The 20,911-nt window shown below is 43.3% G+C and overlaps 1 long non-coding RNA gene across 2 annotated transcripts in view; it reads right to left on the reverse strand.

Annotated features, from left to right (window-relative positions):
* Positions 1 to 20,911, reverse strand: part of LOC309618901 — a 170,087-nt gene that overhangs the window by 45,284 nt on the left and 103,892 nt on the right. Inside the window, exon 1 of one of the 2 annotated variants that reach the window (XR_014238674.1) lies at positions 14,230 to 14,386. The exons of the other annotated variant lie outside the window; for it this stretch is intronic. This is a non-coding gene — a long non-coding RNA (uncharacterized lncRNA). Of the gene's footprint in view, positions 1 to 14,229; positions 14,387 to 20,911 lie in introns of those variants that run through there. 2 annotated transcript variants of the gene reach the window in all.

A 20,911-nucleotide genomic window follows, 5' to 3' on the forward strand; every position in this document is an offset into this window, starting at 1 on the left:
AGAGCTCAAAATGAAATGAGCTTACGGTTTCCATGAATTACAGCAGATGTCTGACAGATCCACAATGCAGACCTGGCCCCCTCCTGCCGGTGCCCGGGGGAGAGCCCTGTCCTCAGTGTGACTGGTCCATGGGCACATTCACCCATTTACTCCCAAATCGAGGGCTGTTTCCCCGGCAACCCTCTAGTCTGACGTAAGGCAGGAAGGTGATGGCTGAGGCTCAGGGGTCCCTCCCCATCCCTCCCTCCTAAGCATACGGATAAGTTCTGGGTTACAGAAATCTCCGAAGGATGTGAACAGAGGCTGAGCAAGGCTGACACCACTGCCCTGGGTGGCCCAGCTGGTCTGCAGCAGAGATGGGCCGGTATGCCCAGTGCCTGACACTCAGCCCAGGGTGCTTCCCATCAGACCGCGTCGTCTCCCCCGGAAGCTTGCTCTCGGCGGCTCAGCTCTGGGGCAACGAGTATGAAGGAAGATAGTTACTTTCTCCTGTAAAGTTCATGGCTTCCCCCTCTGCATTCTCTCTCCCCTCCCCACCCAACTTCTGTCTGGTTTGAGTTTATTGTCAAAACACACCCAGTCAAATTACTTGTCTGCAGACGCTTTTGCTGGCCTTCGTGTATCCACAGGAGAGCTGCTAATGATCGTCCTTCCTGCCTGTGCTGAGCTCATCCTCAGAAGGAGCTGCTCATTATCTTCCTCTGACGGCAGCCTGGACCGTCTGGAAACAGTCAGTCAGGATTCCAGCCACAGAGCTGAAGTCTCAGCGTCTTCTGTGGGGTCAGATCTCCCCCAGAGCAGTTCTCAGCTCTTGGGGGGCTGTGTACCTGTGGTCCTGCAGGCCAGGCTCCTCGGAGCTTGTGTTGGGGGTGGGTGGGCGAGTAGGTAGGGGGGCACTTCTGTCCATAGATGACTTCCCATCAGGGCCAGCTACGCAATTTTCAGGTGCCTGTACAAAATGAAAATTGGGGGCCCTTTGTTCAAAAAAGCAAGAAAAAAGTATTTTTCCTTTCTCCTGAAGTCTCTCTCTTGACTTGTCATAGTGTGACTGGCTATTTAATATTGTGCTAATTAAAGGAACTAAAATTTTAAATTGTTAGTGTACATTTGATCATTCATCTTTATACTGTGCATTGCCAGTTTTAACTGCAAACATAAGGGCATTTAACTCACGTGCAGAATCACCAGATTTGCACACACTGCATTTCGTAGCAATCTTACCAGAATAGCAGAAACACTGCCCAGTAGTAACTCAACTCTTTCTGCTTCACTTTTTGATACCTGCCCATTCTACCATCTCTCTCACCTTTGGCTTACTGAAGAGTGAGGAAGGACAAAAGGAAAAGAGCTTTTTCTTTCCTCCTAAGTCATCAGTGTCAGCATAAATGGTTGGTTGCTCCAGAGAAGTAACATAAATAAGAAACGATACAGCAAGGTTCCGTAGTCCATCATGATATTTACAAGGCCATTGCCACCTTTCTGCTTTTGAAGCAAGCTCTGGCTCACACGGAAAGCATGGCCTTTCGGCGGCCCAGTGCCCTTGATCGTTCAGTTGTGCTTCCCCTGTGCACACGTGGACTCTCGCTGAATCCCAGGCATCCCGGTTCTACCAGAGTTCTGTGCTCACGGGGCATCGTGAATGCCATGTGCCAGTGGGGCAACCTGTACCTCTTCTGCTCCTGGGCATGTCCCATTGTGCCATCAGACTTCACTTACCAATCAGAAGTTCATAGACCAAACTGTCAGAAAGTTCAAGACCACAGTGGTGGAGCCTTAAGCCAAGTGTGGGTTCCTCTGAGCATGGACCCTGGTGTGACAGCACACGTCACGGGTCCATGAAGCTGTCTCTGGTCCCAACTCTAACCCCTTAGACTTGGGCCTCCCTCTGCTACCGAGGGATAGAGCAGGAACTCCAGAAATGGATGGAATCAGGAAGTAAAATAGGGCAGTACAGCCAATTAAAAGTGCACTTGGATTCAGAGCTTCTCCATCCTGACTGCCCATTAGAATAACCTGGAGGAACTTTTTAAAAAGCCCAATGCCAAGGCCCCAGGCCTGGAAGTTCTGACGTAATTGATCCGGGTAGGGTCTAGGTAAGCTGTCCTGGCGATGCTTCGGTGTCAGCCAGACCCCGCCGAAGTCTCCCCCTTCAGCGCTGTACCCATCAAGCCAAAATGTTTATGTTTTCCCTCCTGACTTGTTAATGCCTTTGTTGCTGGAGCCATCCTATTAAATTGTTTCAGTTTACTGTATTTGACACAAAATAACAGATTTTTGTCTCACTGGGTTTTTTTTTTTAAAGCTAAAATCTAATGTTTTTTCATGGTGTTTAAAATTCAGTTTGGAGAACATAAAACCTTTTTCTGCACCTCTTGTGAATGGTCTGGCTCTTCATTTCAGATCATCCCAGATGCCAGGTGATGTGTCTCTTCCGTGTTAGGGATTCCAGCTGACTTGGAACTACTGTGTGATTCCAGTGGGTCTGGCTCTAGAGCTCAAGTTTCCAATATATTCCTGAAAAATAGGGACTAATCCATCCACATATTTCTGTAAACTTGAGAGTGACACTATTTAAAGAAATCTCACACTGAATCTCTTTGTAATGGGAATAGTCATCTCCTAATTTGACTTTCCGTCCAAACATTTAAGTTTCTTAGCTATTTTTATCATTTAGGGCAATTAATATTTACAAATTAAACCCTTCTTTGGCAAAATTTTTTTTTTTTTTGAAATAGGGAGCATTTTCTTTTTTTAATTTTATTTTTTATTTATTTATTTTATTTATGGCTGTGTTGGGTCTTCGTTTCTGTGCGAGGGCTTTCTCTAGTTGTGGCAAGCGGGGGCCACTCTTCATCGCGGTGTGTGGGCCTCTCACTATCGCGGCCTTTCTTGTTGCGGAGCACAGGCTCCAGACGTGCAGGCTCAGTAATTGTGGCTCACGGGCCCAGTTGCTCCACGGCATGTGGGATCTTCCCAGACCAGGGCTCGAACCCGTGCCCCCTGCATTGGCAGGCAGATTCTCAACCACTGCGCCACCAGGGAAGCCCCTGGCCAAATGTTTTTTACATCCCATTCTCATACCAACACTCATGAAATGTGTAGAGTGGACATTAGAAAATATTTAGCCCAGAAATTACCCAGTCTCATCACCCATTAGTGACTTGGGATAACACTGGTGACTGAGTCACCTATACAGAGACCCAGACTCTGTACCTCTAGTGCAGGGCCTGAATAGTCATCGTACAAAAGTTCCTCAGCTGATTTTGATGATCAACTATGTTTTAGAATCATGAATCTAACCCCAAATCCTTATTTTTTAAATTTTATTGAACTCTAGTTGATTTACAATGTTGTGTTAATTTCTGCTGTACAGCAAAGTGACTCAGTTATACTATATACATATTCTTTTTCATATTCTTTTCCATTCTGGTTTATCACAGGATACTGAGTATAGTTCCCTGTGCTACACAGTAGGGTCTTGCTGTTTATCCATCCTACTTTTAATAGTTTGCATCTGCTAATCCCAAACTCCCAATCCATCTCTCTCTCCCCCCACCCCCCCCCCCCGCGCCAATCTCGCAAAATCCTTATTTTTTTAAACAGGGACACATCATCCTTACTACACTTACTAAAGTCAAATCCTAGAAACAAAGCACTAAAGACATGTTCTTAGACAAAAGTCTAGAAAATGTAAAGAAATAGAAAAAGAAAAAAGAGAAGTTATCCTTAATCCTATCAACTAGAGAGAACTACTGTTTGTCTTTCCAGTCTTTTTTACAAAAAGGTATAAACAAGCAATACTCAAAATACTGTTACAACGAGACTCCACACAAGGTTTGTTGACTGTTACACTATCGGGTATATAACCACTGCAAATCAACCCTGTGCATAAACATACGATTTTTTTATCCAAAAATATACAACATGGTATATACAGTTTGGTAACCTGATTTTTTTTGCTTAAATGTATTATTAATTTAAAGCTGAAATTCCATGGGGTTCAGCCGTGAATGTTTCATTCTTTTCACTCTGTGCTCTTTCCCTGGATCCTCCAACCTATATACTTCCATGGCTTCAGTGAACACCTATAAGTTCACTGCCAGATTTTACCTGCAGCCCAGGCTTCTTCCCTGGGGCTCTAGGCGTACACACCCAGTTGCTCATCAGCGATAAGCCCACGGATGTCTCTCCAGGCACCTCAACCTAACTGGGTCCAAAACTGAACTCACGATATTCTGAGTAAAATCAACTCTGTCTGAGAAGGCGGGACCACCATCCATTCAGAATCTCAAGCACCATCCACGACTCCTTCCTCAGCCTCAGTGCTCAAGTTTAATTGATTCGACTTCCCAAATATCCCTTGAACACAACCATTTCTCTCCACTGCTCTCTCTCCAGACCAAGCCACCTTCATTTGTCACCTGGACAATTTCGGTACATTCCTACCTGGATCTCCCTCCTAGTTTTATCACCATTCAAGTCAGTGAAGAAATAGCAGTACAGTATTTTGAAAAAATTAACTATGTTTTGCCCTCAGTAATTCATTTTTGTTTTCTGGGCACTTAACGTTAGAAATATTGCATTTTGAGGTTGAGGTTTGCTGTCCCAACAGAGGACCAAACTCTGAAAACGAAAAGTCAAAGCCTTCACTTTTTACTTCTAAAATTGGCTCATAAAACTGTAAAATGGTATAATAATTTTTAAACTAAAATTTTGTTTGTAAGCATGGGCTTTTTGGGAAAGAGAAGCATTTTGAATCCTCAAAGTCCTGAAAGACTTCGAGCATAAAGCTAATAATTCAGACACTGAGATTTGGAAGAAGACATCATTATGTAAGAGTGAGTTGTCCTCCCAAGAGAATACAGCATTCAAAGGGTCCAGGTCTAGAATGGGGAGGGAAATGATAGAAATGCCAGATAATTTGGGAAGATCTCACTCTAGAGGAGTCATCATTTCCTAAGGTATATTCCAGGAAGATTTTAAGGTACATTTGGAAGTTTTATATTCTGTAAGAGCCTGGAGAGAAAATTAATAAAGGAGAGTTGATCTTATGATCATCTCAATAGAGACAGAACGAGCATATGATAAAATTCATCATCTATTCCAGATTAAAACAAAATCTTAGCAAACTAGGAAAAGAGACATCTTTAATAAAATAAGAGTATGTACAATAAAACTACAGTAAGAATTGTACTCAGTAACAAAATAATATAGGCTTTTCTCTTTGAGCTTGAGAACAGGGATACTCAAAATTACCACTTGTATATAACTTCACACAGTTAACTTGCAAAAAGGCAACGAGAAGAAATAAAAGATAAAGATCGTAAAAAAGAAAAAAAAAAACAACCTCATTTTTCACAGTATGATTGTGCAACTGGGAAATCCAAAAAAAAAAAAAAAAAGTCTAGGGACAAATTATTAACCAGACAGCTAGACAGAACCCTTTAGTTCCTGAGCCTAGGTATTCTACCTCTTGTGGACCAGGCACCGTTTATTTCAGGCAGAGAAAGCCCACAGGCTTGCGATGACCTACAAGACCCTCCATGGTCTGATGACCCTCACCCACCCCATGCCCTTTACCCCCTTGGCCCATCTCCTGCCAATCTCCTCCTTCACTTGGCTCTGGTCACACTGGCTGCCTTGCTGTCCATCAAATATGCCTGACACCCCCGCTCGAGGACCTTCACAGTGGCCACTTGCTCTGCATAAATCCCCCTTCCCCACTCCTCCCTCACATCTTTGCTCAAATAGCACCTTCTCAGTGAGAACTGGTCTTTTTCCTAAAATCGCAGACTGCCAACCCCCCTGCCCCCTGGGACTGTTCCTTTCCCCCCGACTATGCTCTACTATTTCCCACAGCCCCTGTCACCTCCAACATACTGTATAATTCACTTACTTATTATTTTTTACCCCTTATTATCTGTTTCCCTCCACTGGAGTGTCAGCTCCAGAGAAGCAGGGATTTTCCCAAACACCTGTGTGCCTGGCGCACAATCTATCTTTCATCATTCATAATGTGTCAGGAAACATTTGAAAGCCGCTGCTGTTAGAAAACTTTGCAAAGGAAGAGATGGTGGAGGGTTCCTGGGAGCGCGTGTCACTCTCTCTCTTGATCAGACTTGCCTTTGGGAAATCTGGCTGCTCCACAGTCAAGGATAATTGATACATCCCACTTCACTGCCCAAGGGTGCATCTTCAGATCGTATTTCTTGTGTGTCCAGATTATGACTCCCAGGGCTTATTCCACAAATTGAAAGAAGGGCTTTTTTTCTCTCCCTCCTGTGGTAAGTCCAAAAACCATGAGGAAATTTATCTGTCACAGGGGATTCTGTGTTGCTCACAATCGTGTCATCGGTAAGAAACCCCTTGTCTGGTAGGTCCGTGGAGGGTCCTGCCTTCAGCTGGTACATAGCTGTCGTTCTCAGGCTTTGAAGAAGGGCTACACTCACTATGGGTGAGCCTCACGATGCTGATCTGGGTTTCCTACACTGCAGCTCCTTTACAATACATGCACAAGTAAGTGCAAGTAAGTGCAAAAAATTGCATATGCTTCCCCAAAAGTATACTCATTATTCCTGGAAGTGTACTCATTATTCCTGGAAGCCTAGAGCAGAAAGATATTTCACCCTGAGCCCAGAGCCATCGTCTTGGGATGATCTGGCTCCTTACTATTAAGCCAGGGGTCACCAGACAAGAGTGCCTTGACTCTTGACTATAATTTCCCCCCAGAGACCAGATGCTCATTTTCTGACAACTGGCCCCAAGTAGGCAACCTCAGCCCTCCAGACGTGTTGTAATAACTTTGGGCCTCACATCAAAGGAGCCCAGAGTTTCCTCTCTCCCCTCCCAAAAGGTCTTGTTACCAGGGTAGGGATAGCTCTATCCACCCTCAAGGATGGGACACCTACCTACACCTGGTCTAGCCAAAATATCCTGTAATTGATTATCTGGGTGTTCTGGGGACCTCGCCAGGACAAAAGGTACTAGCCAAGGTGTCTTAATATCTCTGTACCCTTACAAAGAGGAAATATCCCATAAGAGGGAAAACTCATCAGCTCTGGATTCATATCTAAGCCTATGACAAGAAAGGAAGTCAGCAACTGGAAGATAATTCCCCTGTGTGGTGTGTTTCAGTGGCTTGTTCAATAACACAGCTATTTTCTATTTAGTTCCTTTTTTCTCAAAATAAATAAGAGCTCTCTCGGTCTCTACCAATTCTGAAAACACACCAATTACATCTAAAATGCTATTTTCTATCCATTATTTGGTGCAGTTGCCAAACGGAAGATTTTCTTCCCCCTCAAAGCCATCTCTCTCGATCATCAGGATGGAAACAGGAAAGGGGAACGTTCCAGGGTGCAATCCTTAAATCCCTTGAGAGCATCTCAGAGTGTGCTATGCCAGCCTTTGCTGGGATCTGATGAGTTCCTTGCATGCCATGTTCAGGCGCTTTTAAACACCCAAGTTGAAATGATCTCATCCCAGTAGGCTGCTTGCATAATTTTTACAACATCGCATCTTCCAGGCCCTACTTCCACGGCTAACCTCAGCCCTGGAACAAAAAGAGACCACATACCCTTTTAGGAGTCCCCCCAATTTTTTTTCAGAACTCCAGTAAAGATGGATTTTTTAAAAAGTGATTTCTCACCGGTTTCTCTTTTCTCGAATTCTTCTTCATCCTCCAGGGGAAGAGGGACAAAGGGAAGGAGCAAGTCAGAGGGACCCAGGGATGCTCCGTTGGTCCCAAATGGCAACTTACCCACTTTAAAGCTCAGGAACAAAAGGGGTGGCTTGCCCCCCCAAAAAGGCCATTTCTCTTTGCTTCATCCAACATCAAGCCCTATATTGACATCCTTTCCTTCTGAACTAAAGTGAGGTCCATTCCTGGAGCAGGCTGGATAGACACAGCTTACACAGGTGTGCGTTCAGACCATCCTCTTCTCTTCAGAGAGCAAAGGAAGTAAATTCCACCTGTGGCTCATTCCTCACGACAGCGGACGCCAGTGTTCATAGTAGCACTGTTTACAACAGCCAGGACATGGAAGCAGCCTAAGTATCAACCGACAGATGAATGGATAAAGAAAATGCGGTACATATATACAATGGAATATTACTCAGCCATGAAAAAGAATGAAATAATGCTATTTGCAGCAACATGGATGGACCTAGAGATTATCATACTGAGTGAAGTAAGTCAGACAAAGACAGATATCATATGGTATCACTTATATGTTGGAATCTAAAAAATGATACAAAAATGAACTTATTTACAAAACAGAAACAGACTCACAGACATAGAAAACAAACTTATGGTTACCAAAGGGGAAAGATGGGGGGGGAGGCGGATAAATTAGGAGTTTGGGATTAACATATAAACACTACTATATATAAAATAGATAACCAACAAGGACCTACTGTATAGCTGTATAGCATAAGGAACTACTCAATATTTTGTAATAACCTATAAGGGAAAAGAATCTGAAAAAGAATAGATACATGTATATGTATAACTGAATCACTGTGCTGTACACCTGAAACTAACACCACATCGTAAATCAACTATTCTTCAATTTAAAAATAAATAAATTAATTAAAAAAAAGAATGAGGTGAAGTGATTGAAATCCAGGAATGGACGGCTACCTCTGTGGTGATAATACTCTACGTAGGCAGCTTTACATCCCAAGGAAGAGGTTTTTAGGCAATACTTTACATAGTTGCGCCACGTGTAGACACATAGTTGTTCCCTGAAACGAGTGAGGAGACTGGGTTCAAGTCTCAGCTATACCATCTCCTGCTGCAGACACTTTTTTTTTTTAATTAATTTTTATAGGAGTATAGTTGCTTTACAATGTTGTGTTAGCTTCTACTGTACAGCAAAGTGAATCAGCTATACATGTACATATATCCCCTCTTTTTTGGATTTCCTTCCCATTTAGGTCACCACAGAGCTTTGAGTAGATTTCCCTCTGCTATACAGTAGGGTCTCATTAGTTACCTATTTTATACATAGTATCAATAGTGTATATATGTCAATCCCAATCTCCCAATTCAGAGTCTGGAAAATAGAATTATCTCCCAGGGTTTTCTGAGAATTGATATGTACAAGGACTCTGTCAATTCAAACTCACTATACTATCTATACATTGTTGATAGTTTTTTAGAACACAGACACTGTGTGAAGATACTTATAAAATTTGAATCCCAATATAAGTCTATGAGGGGAAGACGATTCTTTTCCTATTTTGCAGATTAATAAACCAAGTCTTAGGACAAACATGCTGATGCTGTGTTCCATCCTCAGATATTTTGATTTAATTGATCTGAGATGCAATCTAGGCATTGGATCTTTCTACAGCTCCCAGATGGTTCCAACGGGCAACCAGGGCTAAGAATCCCTAGCTTAGGGGAGCTAACTCCTTGCCCTCCAAGTGAGGACCGGTAGCTTAGTTATCACCAGGAAATGCAGACCCCAGGACCCCCCAGCCCTGCTGAATCAGAATCTGCATCTTAACCTGGCCCCCAAGGGATCTGTGAGCACATGAAAGTTTGAGAAGCAAGGGACTAAGTCACAACTCAACTGTAGAAACTAATTTTTTTTTAATTTTTATTCTTTTTACTGAAGTAAAGTTAATTTATAGTGTTCTGTTAGTTTCCGGTATACAGCAAAGTAATTCAGTTATATATACATATATTCTTTTTCATTTTCTTTTCCATTATGATTTATTACAGGATATTGTATACAGTTCCCTGTGCTATACAGGAAGACCTTGTTGTTTATCCACTTTATATATAGTAGTGTGTATCTGCTAATCCCAAACTCCTAATTTACCCCTCTCTCAACCCCCTTTCCCCTTTGGTAACCATAAGTTTGTTTTCTATGTCTGTGAGCTTGTTTCTGTTTTGTCAATAAGTTCATTTGTGTCATATTTTAGATTCTGCATGTAAGTGATATCATGGGATATTCTCTTTCTGACTTACTTCACTTAGTATGATAATCTCTAGGTCCATCCATGTTGCTGCAAATGGCATTATTTCATTCTTTTTTATGGCTGAGTAGTATTCTATTGTATATATACCCCATCTTCTTTATCTATTCATCTGTCGATGGACATTTAGGTTGTTTCCATGTCTTGGCTATTGTGAATAGGGCTACTATGAACATTGGGGCACATGTATCTTGCAGAAACTAAATTTGAATCCAGACCTGACTGCTTGCAAAGCCATGTTCCTACTATGGCCTCTTCCCCTGCAACTGTGAACACATTTGAAAGTACTTTCTAATAATTATAACCTTCTCATCTGATTCTCACAGTAGGCAAACAAAGATATTCATATCCATTTAATAGATGACAAAACAGAAGCACAAAGATTGTGAGTCCCTGTCTAAGACATAGAGAGTAAGACATCAGGATTTGAACCCCAGTCTCCTGACAAATCATAGTGATTCAATGATGTATTTCCTTAAGAATTTTTTTTTTAACTTTTGAAAGATATTTTCCCCTTTAACCCTGGCGGACATACAATACCTTCTTCTCCTTTCTCCAAATTTTGACATTGTTCCATCCCATGCCGAGTTGCAACAGGAGTTTGCTGGGGCAAATTCAACTCTGGAACATCCTCTGTCACTAATCACAGCTGCCACCAGAACTGCCACTGCCAACTCCCCCGGACTGCCCTGAAACAACATTCCATCCGCAGGACGCTGCCAGGACAGTGCCAGTGAACAGTGGAAAGACGCACCGAGAAATACTGGAGACACAACAGGAAAACAGGTGTTCCCAAACATCGCCCTCGAGCCCGCGCTGAGGCGCAGCGAACAACCCAGGGAAAAACACGTGGGATAAAGAGTCATTTGTTAAAACCCGGTCACAGATCCCACAGAACAATGCCACATTGTCAGGCTGCCCTCTCATAACGTTGTCCCGCCAATAACACTGGTACGTGTGTGGCTTGAAGAAGCCCCAGCAGCAACAGAGAAGACAACCCTGGTTTGCTGGAATATTCGGCGAGCTCAGGCTTGCCAAGTCCATCCTACGAGGTGAGTCATAAAGCTCAACAGCTCTATTTTCTTCTCCCCGCAGTCGGGACTGCGTCAGCTCTGGTGTAAGCCTAGGAGCGTATGTTGTGGTCTGATCTGAGAGGACCATGAGCTTCGTCCCAGCCCTCTTACCCGTCTTCTCACGCTCTTCGCTTGCAGCAGAGGAATGACATAATTAAAACCAGAATCCTTTGAGAACATGAGTATTCGTGGAAGTTATCACCCCAAAATACTAGACTTAGAAAAGATCCTGGAAATTACCCAGCGTAAATATCGTTAAGCACAGATAAGCAAGCAGACCTGTGGCTGGTCTTTAATGACCCTCACCTCCCGTATCCATGCCCTTTGTAGACCCAAAGCTGACCTGTGTAACCTAGAGGATGCTGTAGAAGTAATGGCGTGTGACTTCTGAGGTCCAGTCACCTCGTTTCCTCAGATCACTCGCTCTGGAGGACACCAGCCCCCATGTCCTGAGGACACTCCAGCAGCCCCAGAGAGGGCTTCACACGGCCAGGATTGAGGCCTCTGACCACGAGCAGCACCGGACACGTAAGTTAGCCGCCTGGGGAGGACATCTTCCCACCCCCGTCGAACCTTCCGACGAGCAGAGCTGGAGACCCTGGGCTGGACTGCCCAGCCAGGGCCTCTGAATTCCTGAGCCACAGAGACTTTGGGATCATACGTGGCGATTGTTATTTTAGGGCACTAAGTCTTGAGCAAGTTGTAACACAGTCATAAGTGCTTAATAGAACAGCCAAAGTAGGGACAGGACAGATGCAAAATGACAACGGTACAGGATAGTCTTTCCAATTAAAGTGCATCCTTGTTTCTACGGTCTACAAGGCTTTACGTTGATGCAGTAGGTCCCAACGAGATCTGACTGCCAGCTCGGCGTGCTCCAGCCGCATTGCCTCCTACTTACTTCCCAATCATCTCCCCTGCAAGGACGTTTATGATCCCACTTTACAGTCTGCCTGGCACTCTCTGTCCCCAGAGCTTCACATAGGTGAGTGCTTCTTGTTGGTCGACACTCAGCTCAAATGTCACTTTGGAGAGATTTCCATGTCACCAGTCCCAAGGAGGCTCCTCTCCCCACACCTCCTACCCCCACGGATACCCTGTAGCTGCAGGACATCACGCAGGTGATGCTCTTACAGCACCGGCCACGCTCTGAACTCACCTCACATACTCCCGCCTAGACCTGGTTACTGTATTTCCCCAACAGACACAAGTTTCACAAAAGTACCTTGTTTGTCTTGGTTTCTTCTGTATCCCTTGAAGATCAAAATGCGCTTGCTATGTTTACATGCTCAACAATATTTGTAAAGAGAAGAATGGAGATTGGGAAGGAAGAAGGGAGGGAGGGAAGGAAAGAGGGAAGAATAGGAGGAAGGAGGGAGGAAGAAAAGAAGGTTAAAGAATGAGCTACACCTTTGAAATCTTTTAGTGAAAACAGTAGCGCCTCTTTGAATTACCATACATCGAATAAGCACCTACTTTGCACAGACAAGTCTTGTGCAAGCTACTGAGGATGCAAACTAGCCATAGCCTTGTCCCTCAAGGGGAACTTGACTTTGAATTAATTTATCAGAATCCCTTCCGACAACTTGGAAGTCAAGAGCCAAGGAAGGAAAGAAGTCTAAAAGGGAAGTGCAGAGGTATGGGGGCGGTGGGCAGGGTTTGGGGGTCTCCAAGCCAGCTTGCCAGGAGTTGAGAAAAGTACTGAAAGAAAAGTCCAGAAAGAGTTCTGGCCAAATTTGCAAATGATTTCCCAACTTTCTGTAGAACCAATCAGAAGCACAGAGTTGAACAAAGTATCTACAGCCTGTGAACAAGCCAATACTCCATGGGCATCTTTGGAAAATGAGACTTTTGGGGGGTCTCTGAAGAGGGACTGAAAAAGCCACATCCTACGGGACCCCAGTGAGAATACTCTTCCCCTCCCAGCCCCCGAGAGCCTGTGATTCCCCCACTGCCATCTTTATCCCCAGATGGAAACAGGTGGTGTTGGTACAGAAGGATGCGGCTGGGAAACACAGCAAGCAAAAGGGATGTTTCTAATTGGTGTGCCTGGCCCTTCTGAATGCAACAGAACAATTTATATTGTTTGAATCATAAAAAATCTAGAGAAAAATTCCAATGGAATCTCTGACCCACGACACCCCAGGCTCTAGGTCAGTATCACCCACTCGTCTGTTTCTATAATCCTTTCCATTTGTACTGGGAAGGAAAGATTTGGTCCACTTGGACTTGTTTCCATCCCGGGCAGGCTGGGCTCATGTATCTCACTCACAGAACTGATGCTAAGAAATGCATCTTTAGGATCTAAACCCCAGAAGGGAGAGGGTGCAGTAAAAGGAGACCCAAAGAATGAAGTCATGAAATGAATTTCAAGAAAGGAAACTTTGGGCCAAAGATGAAAGGCCTTCTTAACTGTGAAAATCTATTAGAATATGTAATACTCTCTCAAGAATAGAAGCACCATTCCTTACATTATTTAGCACAAGGGGAACAAAGGGCTGGAGAACGTGCATTGATCCCACTTCAGCCCCTGAGAGGGTAGGAAAAATGACCTAATGGTGATTTCCTATCGCTAATTGACATGATCATTTGAATCTGAAAACATTAGAGAGTAATGAACCGGACTCTCCCGTATCAGGAGTGCAAGCGGGCCGGCGCCTTTGGCATCTCTGCAGCTTTTGGTGGAGGGAAGTGAACGTCCGTGCAAGTCCACGCGCCGCACACATGCTGCTGCTGGATGGGCTCGAACTCGGGCACAGCCAAGGTGTCCAAAGAGGGTCACGGTGTCCCAGACCCAGTGCCAGAGCCAAGAGCCAGCCACGAGCCTCTTCTAACTGCAGTCAGACCCATAGTGTCTAAGAAACAAGTCTTCCCGGAGATAAGAAGGCATAGGGGAAAATGTTTAGTCTTCTCGTTCAAAAGGCATCAGCCTAAGCTCTGTTCCTGTCCTGGGGGTAAACCTAAGTGGCATCTGATACCAGACGTGCACGCTGCAGCATTATCGGAGAGCTTTGCACTGTCCCTGAGTCACGGAATCTCAGACCTGGAGGGAACCTCGGGGTTTACCTAATGCACCTCCTCCCGTGTTAAAGTGAGCTGTGTTCTAGAAAGTGGCACAAAATCCAGGGAAATTCTGGGAACAGAATCAAAGCGGGGTATTGGTACTTACCTGAGGCCAGAACAGTGATCACTGGAGTTTAGTGAAAGAAAGGGCCTCGTAAAGCGTCTGGAAAGAGGAAGAAAGAACAGGAAATACTGGCAGAACCTGAACAATGTAAGACTCTCTTGTAAACTTTCCTAATCTGTATGCAGGCTGCATCGCACTTTTTCTTTTTTTTTTGGAGAATCAAATTAAATCGTTTATTTTGCCTCAAAAATAATTTGACATAATAAAACCTCCTATTTCCTCCTGAATTTGACAAGTATAACAATTTGGGCTTTAAACAAGGTGATGGATGAGTCGTGGTTTTTTTCCCTTACTAATTGATATAGTCCAGCTTGTAGCTCAATTAATTTTTCTAGCTCAATTAATTTTTCTAGCTCAGTTAATTTTTTTAGCAAAAATATTCTTTGGAATATATATTTTGAGTATTTTAGAATTGAAAGAATATAGGTAGAAGTAGATCATGAAAACAAATAAAATACTACCAAAGAGTTACAAAAAAAAAAAAAAAAAAAGCCACAGCAAGATGCTAAAGGAAAAATAAATCAGTGTTGTTTTCCCTTTTATTCCTTAAAACTTTTCTTAAATGAAAACAATTAACCAAGTCAGAATGCACGCAGCTGTTTGTCTATAATTATAATTTTGTTGTCATGAGGAATTACACCTGGAATAGTTCATTACAAAGTATTATAATTTTGATTTTACAGCAAAATGTCTCATTTCCTTATAGGGAAATAGAAGTTTTCTCACATGTATTTACTAAACTTCTTTACAGGGTTTCTTGTCTGTTTTTAGCAACAATATCATTACTTGGAAAACTTGTGATAGAACTGAAATATTAAGCCATCTTTTTCTGAGAACTGGGAACCACTAACTCATCTTTGACTTGTCTTGCACTTCCTATTTCTGTTTTTCTTCCTCTGTCTCATGGACACCTTAAGTACCTGTAACATATAAAGCCTCTGCTAACTACCAAAAAGCAGGGTCAGTCTCATTTTTAGACTGCACTTTCTGCCAGCAGTAAATAAAGTTGTTTTTCCTCCCCTCAGGATTCTCTTGAGGTCCTACTCTAGAATTCTGTCAATCATGATACCCATATCTTTCAAATGCTACAAAATTCTAAATTCCCTGTAAGTCATTTAGTTAATATGAAAAATATGGGAATACTTTTGCCTGAATTTGTTACCTACCATCACAGTGGATAGAGCAATAATATAATTCATGTTATCAAGGTACCTAACTGGCCAGAAGTTGATTATCATGTTGATCACAAATAAAACCCTCAGAAATCTATGAAAGAAGTGGTACATCAGTCTTGGTGTTTGTTATCTCTTGTTCTTATGGATGTTACATCCTCTATCTCTTATTCCCACTTCAGTCTACTTTTGTGGGCTTTGTTATTTTAAGAAAACAGATTCCCCTTCCTATGACTTGCTGAATTGCATTTGTTCACAGTCATCTCATGTTCATTTGCCACTCTGGCAACTGCCTGCATGAAAAAATACTTTAAATTTAGATGGGGAGGGGTGGATTTGGTAATTGTTATATCTTTCATTAAAGTCTTAGGAATTCCCGTTGGATAACTTTATCAAGCAAATAAATAGAGAAAAAACAAAAGGCAAAATAGATACTTAACAAGCCCATTTGAGCTTTATTTCCCAAGTAATGATATTGTTGCTAAAAACATCGCACTTTTTCTTGCGTAAAAACATATGCACTTTGAAGGTTGAGTTGCTCTGTGGGTTGAGAGAGGAGCTGGGAGGGGCAACTTCATTTTTACGGGGGGTCGGGGACCATGCATTTTCCGTCTTTATCCTCTAGGTGCCCTAGCAGAGCGGTGACTTGCATAGTTTAAAGAGTGAACACGAAAGAGGGTTCTGAGACCTAAGGTGGGGACAGAAACCCTGGTCCCCTCGGCGGTGGTGACTTCACCTAAGCCTTGCAGACAGAAGACACCTTCCTTCTGCTTTGGATCCTCGGAGGGGGCAGGGCTGTCTCAGTCACCAAGGGGAGAGTCACTGGCCCAAGCAGGGTAAGAGCTGGGGTTTTGCCTGGGTGGAATAAATCATAAATAAATGCATCCTGGAGGCCAACGGCCTGCACAGCCTAATCAGACCCCCGACAAGCCCCTTGCCCCTTCCAGGGCTTGCTTGTTTTCACAAGAAGCAGGAACCCCTGAGGGTCCCCTCGCAGCCCCCAGAGCACTGGGCTGGGCCTCCCAGGGGTCCCAGCTGGAGCTGGGAGCTCCCTCTGGGCTGCACACTTTGAAGGTGCAGGAAGATCTCCGTCCTGTGGAGGCTTCGGCAGGGGGGAGGGGTGCAGACGAGGGCTCTCCTCCTCCCTTGCCTGGGGGGATTAAGGACGCTCCATTGTCCCCGGCCTGATGGCCCCAGCATTTGCATACATCAAGTCCCCGAGCTGGGATGGGGGCACCGGACTGCACCTGCCGCCCGGGGTTCCCAGGGCTGACGCCAGTCAGACCTTGCAGGTAATCCATTTGGGTCCTTACAGATTGGGGTCCAGGCTTGGGGTGAAATAATGATGGAGAAGGGAACGCGAGGCACGGTACACACACGGCTGCAAATGGTCAGGGGTCTGGGAAAGCCCGGGCTTTGAATCCGGGGCGCTCTTTTAAACAGGCCTTTATGTGGAGAGCCTTCCAACCTCCTAAGCCTCATTGAACTTGAAAAGCTACAAGCTCCCTTTCTTTCCGAAGACCCTCTGGCCTCTTCGCTTATCTGTTTCATCGAAGCCATTGTTAGGGGCTGCATTAGCGGGAACCGGGATCCTCCCGAGGAGGCGCGTATCATATCACAGATGTAAAAACGGTAGAACAAAGGTCTGAGCCGTCCAGGGAGCCCAGGTCACGGCTGAGGGGATTCAGGTCCCTGCCGGTGCTTCCCCGCATAAATAACATTTTCCAAATTACAAATCGCTTACAAATACAGACAGTGCATTATTGCTGAGAACGACGATTTCCATTTGACAGGTAGTGAAACTGAGGCTTCAGGAAGGGACGATGCCCATCAGTGATGCGTCCCGAACAGAAGCCCCGGAATTCGGATCCCCGGTCCCGCGTTCTCCCGCCACGTGGCACCGCGTGTGCGAAACACCAGGGGAAAGAACTTTAGGACGAGGCTGTATCCGGCTTTTCACTGAAGCAGGACTGAGCCAGTATACCTATGATGTATCATTTTGCTCTCGTAATATATTTCTGGCAAATCAAGGAAAATAATTTAATGAGCACCGGAGGTATGTGGGGCCGGGGGCTGGGGGTTGGGCACCAGGGCTCAGGGTAAGCTGCTCCCAAAGAGTCATTAGCAAATGAATGGCTTATTCAAGTGCCCCGAGGGACTGCAATGGGGCTGGCCTGGGTCTCCCGAGGAAGCTCCACCAGCTGGTCCCCGGCCTGTCCCCCACCCTCCCCCAGCCTTTCTTCCCTTCTCAAGCCCCGGGCGCTCCACCGTCCTTAACATTTGTTCTCCAAAATCAGGAAGGGTCAGAACACCAACCCCTGGCAGTTGTTGGCCAATTGACCTCATCTTAATGTCATTGGCTTTTAGTCCAGTGTTATCTCTCACAGAGATCTGCATTTGGAACTTAAAGGAAGATAAATCTCGTGGAATTTACATAGAGCAAATTCACTCTTTGAAGATGGGACAATTCTAGGAGTTTCCACAAATCACACCATTTTGTAACCAGCACCACAGTTAAGACATAGAACCGTTTCATCACCTCCTAAAATTCCCTCCTGCCCCTTAGTGGTCAACCCCCCCACCACCCACTGGGCCCATTGTTTTGCCTTTTCTAGAATGTCAAAAAATGGAGTCACACGTGTGTAGCCTTTTGAGTTGGGCTTCTTCTGCTTAGCATAATGCTTGTGAGATTTATCCATGCTGTTGCATGGCTCTGTACTGCATTCCTTTTCCTTGGTGAATAGAATTCTATTGTATGGAAGGACTATACGTGGTTTATTCATGCATCAGTTGAAGGACATTTGGGTTGTTTCCAGTTTGGGGAAGTTTGGAATCAAATTACTATTAGACATTTGCATACAGGTTTTTGTGTGACCATGTTTTTATTTCTCTTGGGTGAATGCCCAGGCATGGAATTGCTCATCATATGGTTAGTTTATGTTTAACTTAAAAGAAACTGCCAAGTTCATTTCCAAAGTGCCTGTGTATCATTGTTGCATTCCTGCAGTGTCAGTGAGAGTTCTAGTTGCTCCTCCATCTAGTGTTGTCTTTTATTATTATTGTTTGCCCATCTAACAGGTATGTGGTAGTATCTCATTGTGGTTTTATTTTCTATTTCCCTAATGACTAATGATGTTGCTCTGTGTGTGTCTGTGTATTTTAAGACCTTACTTTTCAAAGAGTGTAGGTTCACAGCACAATTGAGAAGAAGTTCTAGAGATTTTGCTCCTACCCCCTGCTCCTACCCCCCTTCTATCAAAATCCCCCACCAGAGTGGTACATTTATTACAATTGATGAACCTACCATGACACACCATTATCTCCCAAAGTCTGCAGCTTACATTAGGGTTCACTCCTGGTGTTGTATATTATACAGGTTTGGAGAAATGCATAAGGACATGTATTCACCATTAAGTATCAGAGTATTTTCACTGCCCTAAAAATCCTCTGTGCTCTGTCTCCATAGCTTTGCCTTTTCCAGAGTGTCAAGTAATTGGAATTAAACATATATAGCCTTTTCAGATCGGCCTCTTACACTTAGTAATACGCATTTAAAGTTCCTCCATATCTTTTTATGGCTTGATAACTCCTTTTTTTTTTAGTGCTGAATAATATTTCATTGTCTGGATGGACCACTGCTTATGTATCTATTGGCTTACTTCACCTACTAAGGACATCTTGGTTGCTTCCAAGTTTTTCTTAAGCTTTTATTATGGAAAATTTCAAACATATCAAAAAGTGTTAATCGACAGAAGACTATAGTGAACTTACTGTATCTATCACCTAGCTTCAAAGATTATCAGTGCCTGCCCAGTCTTGTTTCGTCTATACCCCTATTCATTTCTCCCTGGCCCCTGAACAGTTTGAAGCAAATTCTAGCCATGAATCATTTATAAATATTTCAGTATCTACCTCCAGAGATAGGATTTTTAAAAGCTTAATCATAATATTACTCTCACTTTTTAAAATGTACAATAAATCCTTAATATATTACAAGTTTTGTAGTGTTCATATTTTTCTGATTGTCTTATACAATTTTTTTAACTTGGTTGAGATGTCTCCCCAGGTTCAAAGATTCTCCTTTCAAATCTTTCTTTCTTCTTGCAAATTTGTATTGAAGATACCAGGATATTTGACCCGTAGAATTTCCCATAGTCTGGACTTCGCAGTTTCAGGCACTGTGGAATCTTCCATAGTGTCTTTTAACATGAACCTTGTATTTTGTGTAAATGGGCAGTTAGATCCAGAGGGGGTGAATCTAACCTGAATCCAAATTAATTCATGAGTGTCTGCAAAATGGTGACTCAAATCTTAGTATTCTTCTTTCCTTCATTAGCTGAAATACTCCTTAAAATATCACTTTCCTCATTAATTACTTAGTTACCCAGTGCTACACATTATATAGAAAAGGCAATATAGATGCACGATTATTTTCTTTTGTTTACACATTTTCAAAATAATGGGGATAATTCTCAGAATATTCCAAAGGTGAGCAATTTCTTTAGTATCATTATGAGCTCATATGTCATGTATTGGTTTGATATGACTTCAATCCACTTGTTTATGACTTATGTGAGGATGTTTTATTCCACTTGCTTAGGGCAAAGACACACAAAAATTGTTTTTAGGATAAAGTTGTTTTGATAGCAGAATGAAGTAAGCTGTGTCAGGTGCCATCCCCCACCCCTGTTGGTGTTGATAAGTATTCAGTAGCTCAGCTATTGTGTATTGCTCTGCTCGGCCCCCATCCCACAAGTTTCTGCTTCAGGAGATTGGGGGCAGGGATGGAGAATTTGCATTTCTAACAAGTGTCGAATTGATATTAATGCTGCTCGTCCAGGGACCGCATTGTGAGAAGCTCTATTCTAGAGAAAGCATCTGATTATAGCGCCAGCCATAGTTGAAAAGATGAACTTGTCTGTGATCAAAAGGACATATGCACCCCAATGTTCATTGCAGCATTATTTACAATAGCCAGGACATGGAAGCAACCTAAATGTCCATCATCAGAGGAATGGATAAAGAAGATGTGGTACGTATATACAATGGAATATTACTCAGTCATAAAGAGGAACAAAATTGGGTGATTTGTAGAGACAGGGATGGACCTAGAGACTGTCATACAGAGTGAAGTAAGTCAGAAAGAGAAAAACAAATATCATATATTAACACATATATGTGGAATCTGAAAAAATTGGTATAGACAATCTTTTTTACAAAGCAGAAATAGAGACACAGATGTAGAGAACAGATGTATGGATACCAAAGAGGAAGGGGGGTGGGATGAATTGGGAGATTGGGATTGACACATATACACTATTGATACTATGTATAAAACAGATTACTAATGAGAACCTACTGTATAGCACAGGGAACTCTACTCAGTGCTCTGTGGTGACCTAAATGGGAAGGAAATCCAAAAACGAGGGGATATATGTATACGTATAGCTGATTCACTTTGCTGTACCGTATAAACTAACACAATATTGTAA

This window comes from Balaenoptera borealis, assembly GCF_965194805.1.
Source record: "Balaenoptera borealis genome assembly, chromosome: 20".
Taxonomy (NCBI): domain Eukaryota; kingdom Metazoa; phylum Chordata; class Mammalia; order Artiodactyla; family Balaenopteridae; genus Balaenoptera; species Balaenoptera borealis.